Source organism: Notolepis coatsorum, assembly GCF_963971535.1.
Source record: "Notolepis coatsorum genome assembly, chromosome: 18".
Taxonomy (NCBI): Eukaryota; Metazoa; Chordata; class Actinopteri; order Aulopiformes; family Paralepididae; genus Notolepis; species Notolepis coatsorum.
In genome coordinates, this window is record NC_140182.1 from 27,049,120 (window position 1) to 27,065,987 (window position 16,868).

General features: G+C 50.7%; 1 protein-coding gene across 1 annotated transcript in view; it reads right to left on the minus strand.

Moving 5' to 3' along the window:
* Nucleotides 1-16,868, minus strand: part of LOC311245293 (paired box protein Pax-6-like) — a gene marked incomplete at both ends in the record, with an annotated part of 44,242 nt that overhangs the window by 13,800 nt on the left and 13,574 nt on the right. The gene's annotated exons all lie outside the window — the stretch shown is intronic.

The window sequence follows — 16,868 nt, forward strand, 5'->3', positions numbered from 1 at the left end:
AAGACTGAGAGAGAGGTTGAGCCAGAGATAGAGAAATAGAGACAGAGAGAGGTTGAGCTAGAGAAAGAGAGCTTGAGCGAGAGAGAGAGCGAGAGAGAGAGAGAGAGAGAGAGAGAGAGAGAGAGAGAGAGAGAGAGAGAGAGAGAGAGAGAAAGAGAGTGGTCGAGCTAAAGAGGGAGATAAAGAGTGTGTGTGTGCTTGTGGGAGAGTGTGTGTGATATGCACAGAAGATAGTGTATTTAGGCTGTGTGTGTGTTCTCTATACAGTATGTGTGTGTTCATGAGCAAGTGCATGGCAGACAGACAGACAAATAACAGACAGACAAATGTTAGACAGACAGAACAAATGATAGACAGACAAATGACATCCCTCCCTTCCTTTATATATGGATTTATTTTTTCTATATCAAGGACAACATCTTTGTCGTAAATGCCCACCCCCTGTAAAAGGTGCATGGGCAAGTGAGAAAGAAGACACTCTCAGCTAAATTTGGGCATCTGATCTTTTTCAGAATGTAAATACTGTAAACATCTCCTTGGTTAAGGAAGCCTTGTCTAACATACATCAGATTAAATGGTCACAGGAAATACTACATAAACCAAAACTAACAACATTTAATACGATAAAAAGTTGTTATAGAAATTTTAAATATGTGTGTGCTGAGGTCGTCAGACATGACACGTAAATATACAATTTAATTAATTAATTCATACATACAGACAGACGGACAGCTGATAGCCATACAGCTGTTAGACAGACAGACATCCAGACAGACAGCTGAAAGACAGACAGACAGACAGACAGACAGACAGACATACAGACAGACAGACAGCTGAAAGACAGACAAACAGACAGACAGCTGATAATAATAATAATAATAATAATAATAATAATAATAATAATAATAATAATAATAATAATAATAATAATAATAATAATAATAATAAACTTTATTTGTATAGCACCTTTCATACAGAAACTGCAGCTCAAAGTGCTTCACAACAGAAAAAAGACATATGCAGACATAAAATCACAGTTTTTCACATTAGGATCTGTTGACAGAGTCTGGCTATGGGGCGACAATAATACGTTCATGAGACATGGTTTCTCCCTTCAGCCTTTAATCGGCGTGGTTTATTATTTACATTGGCACACAGCAGCACATGAGTTCTCCTCTCCGTGAGAGGTAGGTGGAAAGAGATAGAGGGGGAGGAGACATCTCCTTAAAGGGGAGATGAAGCAGTGAGCAATGTGATCCTAGTTTGTTTGTTGTGTACCTTGTGTAAGACAGGGTCCTATAATCAAATGTGAAATCTAGCTTATTTGTCTGAAAAATCAAATATAATATCCCTGTTTTCAACATGGGCGCCGCCATTTTGTTGCTGACGTCATGGGGCTGGTTGGGTCTGGCTCCTAGTATACACCTGTTGGTTAGATGCCTATGGATGGACATGGATTGTCGGGTCAGTCTGTAAATAAAATGTTGCCTACCAAACATCGGGACCGCGGTGGTGCTTTTTGTATTGCTCCCGGCTGTTCGAACAAATTTTACCGCATGAAAGAGAGAGGAACGGTGGTTCATTTCCACAAATTACCAGTGAAAAAAACACTTTTATTGGCGCGTTGGCTGGCTGCACTGAAGCGGCGCGATCCACCTGTTGGACAGTGGACGAAGATCTGCGGGCAACATTTCATTGCCTCGGATTATGTTGTTGAGGGGGGCTTTGAAGAGGATGGGAGGTTTGTCCAGAAGACCACTAATAAGCTGAAGCGGTTCCCTCAGTCTTCGACAGACAGACCGGCAGTTCAGCGTCGGGACCATTTAGCCGGCTGGCTACATAGCTCCACTTCTACCAGCGTCGGGACCATTTAGCCTGCTGGCTACATAGCTCCACTTCTACCAGCCGGGTACCGCCGGGAGCGATGGCTAGCTAGTTAGCACCAGCCGGGAGCGATGGCTAGCTAGTTAGCACCAGCCGGGAGCGATGCACCAGCCGGGAGCGATGGCTAGCTAGTTAGCACCAGCCGGGAGCGATGGCTGGTGCTAACTAGCTAGCCATCGCTCCCGGCTGGTGCATCGCTCCCGGCTGGTGCTAACTAGCTAGCCATCGCTCCCGGCTTGTGCTAACTAGCTAGCCATCGCTCCCGGCTGGTGCATCGCTCCCGGCTGGTGCTAACTAGCTAGCTATCGCTCCCGGCTGGTGCTAACTAGCTAACCATCGCTCCCGGCTGGTGCATCGCTCCCGGCTGGTGCTAACTAGCTAGCCATCGCTCCCGGCTGGTGCTAACTAGCTAGCCATCGCTCCCGGCTGGTGCTAACTAGCTAGCCATCGCTCCCGGGTGGTGCATCGCTCCCGGCTGGTGCTAACTAGCTAGCCATCGCTCCCGGGAACTAACGCCGGTACACGGCTGGTAGAAGTGGAACTATGTAGCCAGCAGGCTAAATGGTCCCGACGCTGGTAGAAGTGGAGCTATGTAGCCAGCAGGCTAAATGGTCCCGACGCTGGTAGAAGTGGAGCTATGTAGCCAGCAGGCTAAATGGTCCCGACGCTGGTAGAAGTGGAGCTATGTAGCCAGCAGGCTAAATGGTCCCGACGCTGAACTGCCTGCGCCGGTCTGTCTGTCGAAGACCGAGGGAACCGCACCAGGCTTCAGCTTATTAGTGGTCTTCTGGACAACAACAACAACAACAACAACAACAACAACAACAACAACAACATAATCCGAGGCAATGAAGTGTTCGCTGCAGATCCTCCTTCCCTGTCCAACAGGCTGATCGCGCCGCCTGCGTGCAGCCAGCCTGAGCCAACGTGCCAACAACACTGTTTTTTTCACTGGTAGTTTGTGGAAATTAACCAACTTTCATCTCTTTCAACCCACAGTGTATACACCAAACCAACACTGTGACGTCAGCAACAAAATGGCGGCGCACATGTTCATAAATGCTACATAAATGGACATTACAAATCGTTTTTTCTTAGAAACGCCTTATTTTTATAACGTGATTTTTTCTGTGTGTAACTGAGGGGTACAATTCCCTGACTGTATTACTAGATATGATACTTACTACCACTACCTTTGTACTTAATATTCGGCCACCCAGTACTCGGCATAAATATATTATGATGAACACTGTCACGTAGATGAAACGGATCCAACACAAATGTACGAATTAGAAATAGGTCTTTATTTCTACACAGCGATGGTGTGTAGAGCAAGCACTTAATCAAATCAATCACATTTATGAATGGGAATTAGTATGCACTTTTATGGCAAGAGTATTCGTTGGTATATCAATAGAGAACGTCCAATCTCTGAAGGCGCAGGCGGTAAATATACAACCTGGAATAGTTAAGGAATAATAGCAATGATACTTTAATGATTATAGAACTGGATACACTAGGGGGGAATTCCGGTCGCTTGTAAGACAACTGGAGAAGGGGGGGGGGGTAGAGTCTGGCTGTATCCGTCTGGCCGAGGGTATCCTGGGAGAACCCACGGTTGTGCGGCTCGGTGCCTCAGCGATCCTCGATCCACAGATGAAAGCAGTTGGACTCTCTGTGGGCCGGCTTCCTTCGGTCCACGATGGAGAGACGTGAAGCGACCTCGTCGTGTAGAGCGTCTCCTCACCTGTCGTCCTCTCCGGGGGGGGGTTTTCCAACACACGGCAGTGTTGGTCTTTATCCATAGAATAATCACTGTATACAAAGCATAATCCGTGCCTGGGAAGGCGGGCTGTCGTCGGTAGAATAATCCGGTATGCAGGTCCACTCGCTCGTCGGCTCTGGGGCTCCTCGGGTGCAGCCTCACATGGGGTCGGCCACCCTGGATAAGCAGCCAGTTCTCTGCCCGAAACGATGGGGTACTGACTACGATAGTATTCTCACCGCACGAAGCACTACATATGAATAGACTATTATTAGCTTAATAGACTACGTCCAACTCGACGATATAGTGCCAAATATGACTATTCAAATATTAATATACACGATGTCTCAATACCGATGGTAGGCCGAACTTGGCCTTACTCCCACACGTGGCGTCGCGGGGAGGCTTTACGTCTGTCACTCTATTGGAGGGTAAGAAACTGGACTAAAAAGGAAGTCCTACTTTAGTAGCGCAGTATATATACGCACTATGAACAAATAGTACCGTTAGTGGTGCGGTAGCCAGATTCCTACGCGGAACTAGGACTTGTTCGTACATGTTGAGCGGTACGTTTGAACTGGGTCTGGGGGGTATGGCAGCCTGGCACCAAGGTCTCGACCAATAGTAGAATGGAGACTATTATGGGATGTTCAGTAGGCTAGAATGGATATTCAATGCATATTGTACAAGGAATATACAAGGGATATCAAGGAATATTAGAGAATATACAAATACAATTAAATATATATATATAATAAATATATATATTCGGTTTAATCTGGCCCTTCACAACAGCCACCCCCTGATTGGTCCCAGACCTAATCAGTTAAGCAGAGACAGATTAATCGCGTTGTCTATTTACACATAGGGGTTTGCTGTAGGGGTCAGTCAACTTCACAAAGTCATAGGGTTATAGGGTCATGGTCATCATCGATTGTGTCTGGGAGTCGGGGCAGTTCTATGAGCCTCGCCACGGGACGGGTGTAAGTGCGACCCTGGACAAGCACTTCAGCTGCTCGGACCTTGCCGTCGGCACCGGTGATCACTTTGCTTACGCGGCCGGCCGGCCACATAGCTCTGGGCAGTGATTGATCAATAATCATGACGACTGTTCCTTCTGTCAAATTGTCTCTCTCCTTTACCCACTTCTGGCGGGTCTGTAGAGACGGTAGGTAGTGCAGTAGGAATGTCCTTTGTTGTGCACTCTCTATGGTAGTGCAATCATCTATGTTGGGGTCTGCGGAGATAACAGTGCTCAATCCACAGAACACAGGCTTCTTATTCTCAGCCTCCTCCTGACTGGCTTCCCTCGGGATAGGCGTGGGCCACTCTCCTTCCGGGAGCTTTAGGAATGCTGGGCCGTCACTGTAGACATTGCGACGGGTGAGGTCATCTAGGGGCATTCCCCGGGTGATGACGTCAGCTGGGTTCTGTTTTGTATCAACGTAGCGCCACTCTGTTTCTCCGGTTAACTCTTCGGTTAAGTCTTGAATCTCGGTGACTCTGACTCCCATGAAGACTTTGTACTTGCATGAGTCCGATTTGATCCAGGCGAGTACTGTCGTGGAATCTGACCACAGGATTGTTCTAGACACCGGTATGGTGAGCTCACGTTGGATGAGCGTGGCTAGGTGCGCTCCGGCTAGGGCTGCGCAGAGCTCTAGGCGTGGGATAGATTGTTGCTTGCGTGGGGCTATTCTCGAGCGGGCGAGGACAAATGCTGTGTAGATCTCTCCCCCCTCTTCTTGGGCCCGCAAGTAGGCTACTGATCCGTATGCGACCTCTGAGGCGTCACTGAAGACGTGTAAGTCCATTTTACATGTCTCTGGCCTCACCGTGGGTGGGAAGTAGCTTCGGCGCATATTAACGCCTGGGAGTGAGTGGAGCTCCATCTCCCACTCTCTCCAGGTGGATGCAATGTGCGGGAATGGGGTCGTCCCAGCCCTGGTCCTTGTCCCACAATGCTCGTACAATCATTTTTGCCCTGGTGGTGTACGGTAGAATACATCCTAGCGGGTCATATTGTCGGGCGAGTGTTGTGTACACACTCCGTCTGGTGGTCGGCGCCGCCGCCGGCCTTCCCTGCTCCGTAGTCAGGGGCTTGTGTCTGTAGTGAAGCGAATCTGTTTTGAATCGCCACACCAATCCCAGGGTCATCTCCTGGGCTTCTCCCGGGATTGTAGCCATCCAGGTCTCGCTGCTGGCTGCCTTGTCCTCGGAGGAGAGGCTGCGCAGTACTTGCGGATCGCTGCTGGCCCACTGCCTGAGATCAAAGCCGCCTTTGATCAATGAGGCGCGGAGTTTAATCAGGAGAGCCTCGGCTTCTTCCTGGGTTGAAAGGCTTTGTAGACAGTTGTCTACGTAGAAGCTGTTCTTTACGCTGTGTCGGACCTCTTCGTCCGCTGCTGGGTCCTCTGCTACATGTTTCTGTAGTGCAAATGTAGCACAGCAGGGGCTGCACGTCGTTCCGAAGGGGAGGACTTCCCATTGGTAGATGGCTGGGTGCTCATCTCCTGGCTTCTCTCTCCATAGGAACCGTAACAGGGGCTTGTCCTCCTCTACTAATCTCACCTGCAGGAACATTCCTTTAATGTCCCCGCTGATGGCCACCTTTTCCTGGCGGAAGCGGAGTAGAACGCCGAGTAGGGAGGGGCCGAGTGTGGGACCGGGCAGTAACTCTTTATTCAGATTTTGGGATCCGATCTGGTAGCTGCAGTTAAATACTATGCGGTCTTTACCGTTGTGATGGTCCTTGTGGTGAGGCACGTACCACGATTCAGTGGTCTGGTCAGCCTCTTTAATGTCCATCTTTGTGACGTGTCCCGCTGTGATGAGCTTCTCAATCTCAGCGCGGTATACACTCTCTTGGGCGGGGTTCTTGGCTAAGCGCCGCTCCGTGTTCAGCAGGTACCGTTCTGTGGCGTCTGTCTTGGCGTGGAAAGTAGGCATTCCTTCTCGCCGCAGGAGTGGCGTGGCGTATCTCAACACGCCGTTGACCGGGACTCTCTTGGTCCCTGTCTCGAGGAGGTGAATGGCGTAAATGTCATCTTTAGAGCGAATGTCTTTCTTTCCGTTCTTAAAGGGCATTTGTTCCAAGGTCCATAACCGCTCTATGTGTTGCAGGAGTGCGGTTTCTCCCTCTGTGACTCGGGAGTGGAGACATCTAGTGGCTGTACTTCGGTTGAGAGATTTGGCGAGCGGGCCTTGGAGAGTCCATCCCAAACGGGTCTCGACTGCTGCAGGACAGCCTCGGGGTCCGGTATGAACCCGGTCTATCGGGACAATGAGGTCTGCATGGTCGGAGCCTATCAACAGGGTCGGCATAGCATTGTCTATGAGCGGGATCGGTAACTTGCGCAGATGTGCATATTTCTCCATCAGCTTGGCGACGGGGTATGTGTACCGCGACAGTCCTATTTCTTGGCTGGTGAAAGCGTCTGTAATCTGGTACCGTCGCTCAGGCTGGCCGCTTGCTGCGATAGAGAATGAGACATTCTCGCCCTTTATCGTCTTCAAATCTCGTCTTATTGTCCGAATTGTCATTTGGGTTTCGCTTCCCCGCAGCCCTAGCTGGGCCGCAGCGGAGGCGAGCAGAAGGGTCTTCTCTGACCCGTCATCGAGGACGGCGTAAGTGTCCAGGACTTTATTCTGGTAGCTTAGTGTCACACGCACTACTTTTAGGAGTACTCGGGCTCCACTGCTGCTGGCGGGATCGATGTACATGACGCTCGCTTTGCTGCTGGATGGTGCGGGTGAAGGGCGCCGTCTGTTACTGTCGTGAAGTATGTCCAGATGGGCTCCATCGCACTTGGTGCACCTTTTCTTTAAGCGGCATTCGGCTGCCATGTGTGAGCGCGCACAGCGAAAACAGCGCTTGTTGGACTTTATCCATTGACTTGCTTCCGCCGCGTTCAGCTTGGGGAAGGAGTCACATTGCGCTAGCCAGTGTTCTTTCTCACAGTAGGGGCACACTATCTTCCACTTCTCCGTTCTGGAGGGGGTACTGTGGCTCCTGCTGCTCGGTACTGACTCCGATTGGTGCATCACAGTCACCGATCTTCTTCCATCATTTAGTCGTCTGGTTCCTTCTCTGGAGCCAGGGGTGCTCCGTCCGAATGTATCTAGCCGTAGGCTGCTGACTTCTCTCGCCAGGAAGTCTGCTAGATCGAGGAGGTTCGGTAGCCATACAGCTGTTAGACAGACAGACATCCAGACAGACAGCTGAAAGACAGACAGACAGACAGACAGACATACAGACAGACAGACAGCTGAAAGACAGACAAACAGACAGACAGCTGATAATAATAATAATAATAATAATAATAATAATAATAATAATAATAATAATAATAATAATAATAATAATAATAATAATAATAATAATAATAATAATAATAATAATAATAATAATAATAATAATAATAATAATAATAATAATAATAATAATAATAATAATAATAATAATAATAAACTTTATTTGTATAGCACCTTTCATACAGAAACTGCAGCTCAAAGTGCTTCACAACAGAAAAAAGACATATGCAGACATAAAATCACAGTTTTTCACATTAGGATCTGTTGACAGAGTCTGGCTATGGGGCGACAATAATACGTTCATGAGACATGGTTTCTCCCTTCAGCCTTTAATCGGCGTGGTTTATTATTTACATTGGCACACAGCAGCACATGAGTTCTCCTCTCCGTGAGAGGTAGGTGGAAAGAGATAGAGGGGGAGGAGACATCTCCTTAAAGGGGAGATGAAGCAGTGAGCAATGTGATCCTAGTTTGTTTGTTGTGTACCTTGTGTAAGACAGGGTCCTATAATCAAATGTGAAATCTAGCTTATTTGTCTGAAAAATCAAATATAATATCCCTGTTTTCAACATGGGCGCCGCCATTTTGTTGCTGACGTCATGGGGCTGGTTGGGTCTGGCTCCTAGTATACACCTGTTGGTTAGATGCCTATGGATGGACATGGATTGTCGGGTCAGTCTGTAAATAAAATGTTGCCTACCAAACATCGGGACCGCGGTGGTGCTTTTTGTATTGCTCCCGGCTGTTCGAACAAATTTTACCGCATGAAAGAGAGAGGAACGGTGGTTCATTTCCACAAATTACCAGTGAAAAAAACACTTTTATTGGCGCGTTGGCTGGCTGCACTGAAGCGGCGCGATCCACCTGTTGGACAGTGGACGAAGATCTGCGGGCAACATTTCATTGCCTCGGATTATGTTGTTGAGGGGGGCTTTGAAGAGGATGGGAGGTTTGTCCAGAAGACCACTAATAAGCTGAAGCGGTTCCCTCAGTCTTCGACAGACAGACCGGCAGTTCAGCGTCGGGACCATTTAGCCGGCTGGCTACATAGCTCCACTTCTACCAGCGTCGGGACCATTTAGCCTGCTGGCTACATAGCTCCACTTCTACCAGCCGGGTACCGCCGGGAGCGATGGCTAGCTAGTTAGCACCAGCCGGGAGCGATGGCTAGCTAGTTAGCACCAGCCGGGAGCGATGCACCAGCCGGGAGCGATGGCTAGCTAGTTAGCACCAGCCGGGAGCGATGGCTGGTGCTAACTAGCTAGCCATCGCTCCCGGCTGGTGCATCGCTCCCGGCTGGTGCTAACTAGCTAGCCATCGCTCCCGGCTTGTGCTAACTAGCTAGCCATCGCTCCCGGCTGGTGCATCGCTCCCGGCTGGTGCTAACTAGCTAGCTATCGCTCCCGGCTGGTGCTAACTAGCTAACCATCGCTCCCGGCTGGTGCATCGCTCCCGGCTGGTGCTAACTAGCTAGCCATCGCTCCCGGCTGGTGCTAACTAGCTAGCCATCGCTCCCGGCTGGTGCTAACTAGCTAGCCATCGCTCCCGGGTGGTGCATCGCTCCCGGCTGGTGCTAACTAGCTAGCCATCGCTCCCGGGAACTAACGCCGGTACACGGCTGGTAGAAGTGGAACTATGTAGCCAGCAGGCTAAATGGTCCCGACGCTGGTAGAAGTGGAGCTATGTAGCCAGCAGGCTAAATGGTCCCGACGCTGGTAGAAGTGGAGCTATGTAGCCAGCAGGCTAAATGGTCCCGACGCTGGTAGAAGTGGAGCTATGTAGCCAGCAGGCTAAATGGTCCCGACGCTGAACTGCCTGCGCCGGTCTGTCTGTCGAAGACCGAGGGAACCGCACCAGGCTTCAGCTTATTAGTGGTCTTCTGGACAACAACAACAACAACAACAACAACAACAACAACAACAACAACAACAACATAATCCGAGGCAATGAAGTGTTCGCTGCAGATCCTCCTTCCCTGTCCAACAGGCTGATCGCGCCGCCTGCGTGCAGCCAGCCTGAGCCAACGTGCCAACAACACTGTTTTTTTCACTGGTAGTTTGTGGAAATTAACCAACTTTCATCTCTCTTTCACACGTTAAATTAGTTTGAACAGTCAGGAGCAATACAAAAAGAACCACCGCGGTCCCGTTGTTTGGTAGGCAATATTTGACTGACCCGACAGTCCATGTTTACTATGCAGCTAACCCACAGTGTATACACCAAACCAACACTGTGACGTCAGCAACAAAATGGCGGCGCACATGTTCATAAATGCTACATAAATGGACATTACAAATCGTTTTTTCTTAGAAACGCCTTATTTTTATAACGTGATTTTTTCTGTGTGTAACTGAGGGGTACAATTCCCTGACTGTATTACTAGATATGATACTTACTACCACTACCTTTGTACTTAATATTCGGCCACCCAGTACTCGGCATAAATATATTATGATGAACACTGTCACGTAGATGAAACGGATCCAACACAAATGTACGAATTAGAAATAGGTCTTTATTTCTACACAGCGATGGTGTGTAGAGCAAGCACTTAATCAAATCAATCACATTTATGAATGGGAATTAGTATGCACTTTTATGGCAAGAGTATTCGTTGGTATATCAATAGAGAACGTCCAATCTCTGAAGGCGCAGGCGGTAAATATACAACCTGGAATAGTTAAGGAATAATAGCAATGATACTTTAATGATTATAGAACTGGATACACTAGGGGGGAATTCCGGTCGCTTGTAAGACAACTGGAGAAGGGGGGGGGGGGTAGAGTCTGGCTGTATCCGTCTGGCCGAGGGTATCCTGGGAGAACCCACGGTTGTGCGGCTCGGTGCCTCAGCGATCCTCGATCCACAGATGAAAGCAGTTGGACTCTCTGTGGGCCGGCTTCCTTCGGTCCACGATGGAGAGACGTGAAGCGACCTCGTCGTGTAGAGCGTCTCCTCACCTGTCGTCCTCTCCGGGGGGGGGTTTTCCAACACACGGCAGTGTTGGTCTTTATCCATAGAATAATCACTGTATACAAAGCATAATCCGTGCCTGGGAAGGCGGGCTGTCGTCGGTAGAATAATCCGGTATGCAGGTCCACTCGCTCGTCGGCTCTGGGGCTCCTCGGGTGCAGCCTCACATGGGGTCGGCCACCCTGGATAAGCAGCCAGTTCTCTGCCCGAAACGATGGGGTACTGACTACGATAGTATTCTCACCGCACGAAGCACTACATATGAATAGACTATTATTAGCTTAATAGACTACGTCCAACTCGACGATATAGTGCCAAATATGACTATTCAAATATTAATATACACGATGTCTCAATACCGATGGTAGGCCGAACTTGGCCTTACTCCCACACGTGGCGTCGCGGGGAGGCTTTACGTCTGTCACTCTATTGGAGGGTAAGAAACTGGACTAAAAAGGAAGTCCTACTTTAGTAGCGCAGTATATATACGCACTATGAACAAATAGTACCGTTAGTGGTGCGGTAGCCAGATTCCTACGCGGAACTAGGACTTGTTCGTACATGTTGAGCGGTACGTTTGAACTGGGTCTGGGGGGTATGGCAGCCTGGCACCAAGGTCTCGACCAATAGTAGAATGGAGACTATTATGGGATGTTCAGTAGGCTAGAATGGATATTCAATGCATATTGTACAAGGAATATACAAGGGATATCAAGGAATATTAGAGAATATACAAATACAATTAAATATATATATAATAAATATATATATTCGGTTTAATCTGGCCCTTCACAACAGCCACCCCCTGATTGGTCCCAGACCTAATCAGTTAAGCAGAGACAGATTAATCGCGTTGTCTATTTACACATAGGGGTTTGCTGTAGGGGTCAGTCAACTTCACAAAGTCATAGGGTTATAGGGTCATGGTCATCATCGATTGTGTCTGGGAGTCGGGGCAGTTCTATGAGCCTCGCCACGGGACGGGTGTAAGTGCGACCCTGGACAAGCACTTCAGCTGCTCGGACCTTGCCGTCGGCACCGGTGATCACTTTGCTTACGCGGCCGGCCGGCCACATAGCTCTGGGCAGTGATTGATCAATAATCATGACGACTGTTCCTTCTGTCAAATTGTCTCTCTCCTTTACCCACTTCTGGCGGGTCTGTAGAGACGGTAGGTAGTGCAGTAGGAATGTCCTTTGTTGTGCACTCTCTATGGTAGTGCAATCATCTATGTTGGGGTCTGCGGAGATAACAGTGCTCAATCCACAGAACACAGGCTTCTTATTCTCAGCCTCCTCCTGACTGGCTTCCCTCGGGATAGGCGTGGGCCACTCTCCTTCCGGGAGCTTTAGGAATGCTGGGCCGTCACTGTAGACATTGCGACGGGTGAGGTCATCTAGGGGCATTCCCCGGGTGATGACGTCAGCTGGGTTCTGTTTTGTATCAACGTAGCGCCACTCTGTTTCTCCGGTTAACTCTTCGGTTAAGTCTTGAATCTCGGTGACTCTGACTCCCACGAAGACTTTGTACTTGCATGAGTCCGATTTGATCCAGGCGAGTACTGTCGTGGAATCTGACCACAGGATTGTTCTAGACACCGGTATGGTGAGCTCACGTTGGATGAGCGTGGCTAGGTGCGCTCCGGCTAGGGCTGCGCAGAGCTCTAGGCGTGGGATAGATTGTTGCTTGCGTGGGGCTATTCTCGAGCGGGCGAGGACAAATGCTGTGTAGATCTCTCCCCCCTCTTCTTGGGCCCGCAAGTAGGCTACTGATCCGTATGCGACCTCTGAGGCGTCACTGAAGACGTGTAAGTCCATTTTACATGTCTCTGGCCTCACCGTGGGTGGGAAGTAGCTTCGGCGCATATTAACGCCTGGGAGTGAGTGGAGCTCCATCTCCCACTCTCTCCAGGTGGATGCAATGTGCGGGAATGGGGTCGTCCCAGCCCTGGTCCTTGTCCCACAATGCTCGTACAATCATTTTTGCCCTGGTGGTGTACGGTAGAATACATCCTAGCGGGTCATATTGTCGGGCGAGTGTTGTGTACACACTCCGTCTGGTGGTCGGCGCCGCCGCCGGCCTTCCCTGCTCCGTAGTCAGGGGCTTGTGTCTGTAGTGAAGCAAATCTGTTTTGAATCGCCACACCAATCCCAGGGTCATCTCCTGGGCTTCTCCCGGGATTGTAGCCATCCAGGTCTCGCTGCTGGCTGCCTTGTCCTCGGAGGAGAGGCTGCGCAGTACTTGCGGATCGCTGCTGGCCCACTGCCTGAGATCAAAGCCGCCTTTGATCAATGAGGCGCGGAGTTTAATCAGGAGAGCCTCGGCTTCTTCCTGGGTTGAAAGGCTTTGTAGACAGTTGTCTACGTAGAAGCTGTTCTTTACGCTGTGTCGGACCTCTTCGTCCGCTGCTGGGTCCTCTGCTACATGTTTCTGTAGTGCAAATGTAGCACAGCAGGGGCTGCACGTCGTTCCGAAGGGGAGGACTTCCCATTGGTAGATGGCTGGGTGCTCATCTCCTGGCTTCTCTCTCCATAGGAACCGTAACAGGGGCTTGTCCTCCTCTACTAATCTCACCTGCAGGAACATTCCTTTAATGTCCCCGCTGATGGCCACCTTTTCCTGGCGGAAGCGGAGTAGAACGCCGAGTAGGGAGGGGCCGAGTGTGGGACCGGGCAGTAACTCTTTATTCAGATTTTGGGATCCGATCTGGTAGCTGCAGTTAAATACTATGCGGTCTTTACCGTTGTGATGGACCTTGTGGTGAGGCACGTACCACGATTCAGTGGTCTGGTCAGCCTCTTTAATGTCCATCTTTGTGACGTGTCCCGCTGTGATGAGCTTCTCAATCTCAGCGCGGTATACACTCTCTTGGGCGGGGTTCTTGGCTAAGCGCCGCTCCGTGTTCAGCAGGTACCGTTCTGTGGCGTCTGTCTTGGCGTGGAAAGTAGGCATTCCTTCTCGCCGCAGGAGTGGCGTGGCGTATCTCAACACGCCGTTGACCGGGACTCTCTTGGTCCCTGTCTCGAGGAGGTGAATGGCGTAAATGTCATCTTTAGAGCGAATGTCTTTCTTTCCGTTCTTAAAGGGCATTTGTTCCAAGGTCCATAACCGCTCTATGTGTTGCAGGAGTGCGGTTTCTCCCTCTGTGACTCGGGAGTGGAGACATCTAGTGGCTGTACTTCGGTTGAGAGATTTGGCGAGCGGGCCTTGGAGAGTCCATCCCAAACGGGTCTCGACTGCTGCAGGACAGCCTCGGGGTCCGGTATGAACCCGGTCTATCGGGACAATGAGGTCTGCATGGTCGGAGCCTATCAACAGGGTCGGCATAGCATTGTCTATGAGCGGGATCGGTAACTTGCGCAGATGTGCATATTTCTCCATCAGCTTGGCGACGGGGTATGTGTACCGCGACAGTCCTATTTCTTGGCTGGTGAAAGCGTCTGTAATCTGGTACCGTCGCTCAGGCTGGCCGCTTGCTGCGATAGAGAATGAGACATTCTCGCCCTTTATCGTCTTCAAATCTCGTCTTATTGTCCGAATTGTCATTTGGGTTTCGCTTCCCCGCAGCCCTAGCTGGGCCGCAGCGGAGGCAAGCAGAAGGGTCTTCTCTGACCTGTCATCGAGGACGGCGTAAGTGTCCAGGACTTTATTCTGGTAGCTTAGTGTCACACGCACTACTTTTAGGAGTACTCGGGCTCCACTGCTGCTGGCGGGATCGATGTACATGACGCTCGCTTTGCTGCTGGATGGTGCGGGTGAAGGGCGCCGTCTGTTACTGTCGTGAAGTATGTCCAGATGGGCTCCATCGCACTTGGTGCACCTTTTCTTTAAGCGGCATTCGGCTGCCATGTGTGAGCGCGCACAGCGAAAACAGCGCTTGTTGGACTTTATCCATTGACTTGCTTCCTCCGCGTTCAGCTTGGGGAAGGAGTCACATTGCGCTAGCCAGTGTTCTTTCTCACAGTAGGGGCACACTATCTTCCACTTCTCCGTTCTGGAGGGGGTACTGTGGCTCCTGCTGCTCGGTACTGACTCCGATTGGTGCATCACAGTCACCGATCTTCTTCCATCATTTAGTCGTCTGGTTCCTTCTCTGGAGCCAGGGGTGCTCCGTCCGAATGTATCTAGCCGTAGGCTGCTGACTTCTCTCGCCAGGAAGTCTGCTAGATCGAGGAGGTTCGGTTCGGGGCCATTCGGGTCTCGGTAGTCTCTCTGCCGCCTAAAACGCTCCTGTCGAGCGGGCGGCAGCTTCTCCAAGATCCTTTCCACATTTGAGTTGGCGTAAAGTTCATGCCTCCCCTTCTCTCTCTGCGCTCCCAACATCCCTACCAGGGACTGCACTCTGATGGACAGGTCGTCCAGTGCTCGATTGTCTATTGCTGGGGGTAAGCGGTCGATGTGTCGGATCTCCTGGATCACGTAATCCCATATGCGCCCATACCTCTGGTCCAATGCTACCAGCGCTGCTGTGTATGGGGTGGTGGAAGTCGCGTAGGCGAGCGCTATATTATGTGCGCGGGGTACCTTTAAGTGCTTCAGTAGGATGGCGTATTTATGGCGTTCATCCAATACATCCACCAACATGGTCTCCAGACACATGCGGAGTTCTGTATACTGGGCCCGGTTCTCTTGGGTGAAGTCGGGTACCATAGGCGTGCCAATGTATGACGCTGACTGTGGATACATCGGCGAGCGTTGGGGGAGAGGCCTCCTAGGCGAGTCTCCTCCCGCTCCTTGGTATGGGCTGGTACCGGCAGTGTACCATGGCCCGCTTGTCCAGGTGCTGTTCCTCGGTGCGGGTCGTGCGTCGTGCTCACCCGTGTATAGAGTCAGGGGTCTGTAGCGCAGCTCCGCGGGAGTATAGCCTGGGCTGTACCGGACCTCCTGGTCCGGTAGAGTACTGTGCTGTCGTCGGGCGTGGTTCTCCTCCTCTTCCTCTTCGTCTTCAGTTAGGTCATCCAGTGCTTGTAGTCTCTGGTTTAGCCTCTCCACAGGATATGCTGCTCCTTCCCGGTTGCTAGGTCTCGCTTGGACCGGTGGGGGGAGGTGGTCTGTGGGGGGTATAGACCTCGTCTGTTGGTCAAGTTCAGGGTTGTTTACTCGGCTAGGGGATGCCGCCCTGGAGGTGTGTCTAGACGAGTTCCTGGAGCCTCTGGCGGAGGGAGAGGGTGTTGTCCGTCTGATCAGCTGTTCTATTAGTTGCGCTTGCTGTCTGTCGCGCTCTGCGTCCCGTAGAGCACCAGCAGCTGCTCGCTGGCTGTCTGCTCGGTCTCGGGCCACATTCTCTTCCCTCTGAATGCGTCTTATTTCTAGACGTATATGCTCTTCTTCGCTCCGCTGCTGGATCTGCAGTCGGTCACGTTCAGCAGCGGCGTTCAGGCTGATGAGGAAGGCCTGCTGTAGGGTCCTCTCTGCCTCGCTGGGAGAAGGCGGTTGTATAGGGGAGCCTTCCCTCGGGGTACTCCTTGCGGAGCCTTGGAGCTCTATCTCCACGGTGCTCTCCCCGTCTTCTTCCGTGCCGAGTTCTCTCTCGGTAGCGTTGTATTCCTCCCGGGACTCATCGGGGACTACTTCTTCAGTACTGGCGGGGTGTGAAGTCATGTCTGGTTCCCACTGGTCCCCACCGTGAACTTGGTCAGTTACATTAGAACCCGTAGGGGCCTCTATGGTCGGGGTAGTCTGGGCGTTGGGGTTAGACATACTTTTACTTTCTAGTTTTACCGCGTTTACTGTTAGTAGAAGACTAGGTTGTTGACTGACAGCGTAAGCCTCTAAGTACTGAGGGAGCCGTCGTTCGCGCTGCGGGCGTTGGTTAGGAGGATCGTTTCGTGGAGTGTTCATCATAGGCCATTTCAATATTAATAACACTATATTAATATTACACTAATTACCCTCCGGCTCGAAGGACCAATTGTAACTGAGGGGTACAATT